Here is a 2,304-nt window from a genome sequence, read left to right on the forward strand (position 1 = left end):
TGACGTCTTGGGCCAGGATGTTTGTCTTTTTTATGCTGATCATCAGGCCAAACTCAGTGCAGGCCTGGGCAAAACAGATGATGAGTTCTTGGAGGGCAGCCTCGGTGTGTGCTGTCAGGGCAACATCATCAGCGAATAGCAACTCACGTATGAGAACTTTCCGCACTTTAGTCTTTGCACGGAGGCGCGCGAGGTTGAACAGGCTGCCATCGTTTCTGGTGTGGAGGTACACGCCCTCTTCCAATTGGCTGAAGGCGTAGCGCAGCAGCAGGGAGAACAGGATGCCGAAAAGTGTTGGGGCGAGGACACAGTCCTGTTTAACACCGCTCTTGATAGAGAGGGGGTCCGAGGACGAGCCGTCGTATTGGACAGTGCCCTTCATATCCTCATGGAAGGACGTGATCATCCTCAGGACCTTGGGGGGACATCCGATTCTCTGCAGGAGTGTGAACCGCCCTGCCCTGCTGACTAAGTCGAAAGCCTTGGTCAGGTCTATGAAGGCGATGTACAAGGAGCGTCCCTGTTCGCGGCACTTCTCTTGCAGCTGCCTCAGAGAGAATATCATGTCGATCATTGATCGCTCAGCTCGGAACCCGCACTGCGCCTCTGGTTATATTCGCTCGGCAAGCAGCTGCAGTCTGTTCAGCACAACACGGGCGAAGGTCTTCCCAACAGTGCTGAGGAGGGATATGCCGCGATAGTTGTTACAATCGCTGCGATCGCCTTTGTTCTTGTATTTGGTGATGATGTTGGCATCGAGCCTTTCCCGTGGCACACCTCCTTACTCCCAGCACTAAAGTAAGAGTTCATGGAGGTGCTCGAGGAGGGTGGTCTGTTTGCCTGCTTTGATGACCTCAGGGGGGATGCCATCGTTTCCTGGGGCTTTGCCACTGGCTAGTGAGTCGATGGCCTTGCCAAGCTCCTCAGTACTAGATAACTTTCCCTAAACTTCTTTACTTGAAATGCCATCGTGAATAATACGTGCATGCAAAAAATCAAGATAGGTCACCCAGCAAAATTTCGAGAGAAAGACAATTTTTTCCCGCAGGTTTTATTTCCGGTTCGCGCTATTTTACGCCGTTTTTTGACTTTCGGTGTGTTGCACGAGCTACTTTTGATAGAAATTTGATTCATTCAGCTGACGCTTGTTTTTTAGTTATGGTGTGTGTAGGTTACACGCGCTCACGCAGCTAAAAAACCTTTCGAGCCTCCTTAAAATGTTTACTCTCAAGAGGAATTCTGTTGTTGTCATCCTCAGATTCTGTCAAGCGAAAGTTCAGATCGATGACCTTTCTCGACACACACTTGCAAATATCCACGTGAAATAACCGTGCAAGGCACGTATCATGAGTCTGCAAAAAAAAAGAAGAAATTTCTTATAACCAGATACCTTCAGTTAATACACAGTTACCTGCGTCAGGGGACAAGGAAACGACGTTAGAGTTTCGGCGCTGTTTTTCTGAAAGGTTTGTTACAGTCTTTCTAATTGGTCTTTCTATACTAGAGACGCATAATCGGTCCAGACGAATGATGCATCTCTCAAGTTATTCATGTAGTGTAGAGACGGGACGAACTATCTAAGACACATTATCCGTCAAACATTTTTTCTGCGTCTGTTAAATTCGTCTCAAATCCCGATTAAGCTAATGTAGATTACTGAGAACTTAAATTGCCCATTATTTTCTGATTAAAAAAAAAACGGTTAGGATACAAGATTATTAGTCTGCAATGTTGACTTTGACTTTTTCTTTCCTTTAGCATAAAAATACAATGTTAAGGCTTTTCTGACGGGCAAACTTCAGCCCTTGGTAGGTATTTAACCCACGCCGGATTAGTGTTAATCGGCTTTTTCAACAACTTTGCCCCGAATTGCCCCGATTAATTTTAAAATAGAGACGGATCATTCGTCTGGTACGAAGTTGGGAAAAGACGTTTTTCCAAGACTTTCAAGTCCTCTAGGACAAGGGTAACTCAGTAGGGTGCATCATGAACAAAACCAATGGTTTTCAACGCCGTGTGTGCGTTTTACAACTTTGCACATTTCTTTGCCTACTTGTCTTAGCATCTCAAGAACTGAAAAAATCTGAAAAAACGTGGAGCATGAAGCACTGACGATAGATTTCCAATTTCCTCTCCAAACAACGACACCGTTCATGCCAATTGCATGCCGAGAATATTGGTACGCTATTTCCTTGCCGACGGACTTGGAATAATGGTGAAATATTCAAAACAAAGTGAAATTATATTTTAAATGACGTTTTCGATGCCGACGTAGTCGAACTCGCGTAAGCTCCAAATTCAGCA

The 2,304-nt window shown here is 45.4% G+C and overlaps 1 protein-coding gene across 2 annotated transcripts in view; it reads left to right on the plus strand.

The window, feature by feature from the left end:
* The first annotated feature begins 1,338 nt into the window (after positions 1-1,338).
* The window catches only part of LOC138003932 (acyl-CoA desaturase-like), an 18,059-nt gene continuing 17,093 nt past the window's right edge, over positions 1,339-2,304 (plus strand). Inside the window, exon 1 of one of the 2 annotated variants that reach the window (XM_068850253.1) lies at positions 1,339-1,466. The gene's annotated coding sequence lies outside the window, so the exon portion shown is untranslated. The remainder of the gene's footprint in view (positions 1,467-2,304) is intronic. The other variant, XM_068850252.1, reaches the window with a different exon arrangement.

Source organism: Montipora foliosa, chromosome 5, assembly GCF_036669935.1.
Source record: "Montipora foliosa isolate CH-2021 chromosome 5, ASM3666993v2, whole genome shotgun sequence".
Lineage (NCBI taxonomy): Eukaryota > Metazoa > Cnidaria > Anthozoa > Scleractinia > Acroporidae > Montipora > Montipora foliosa.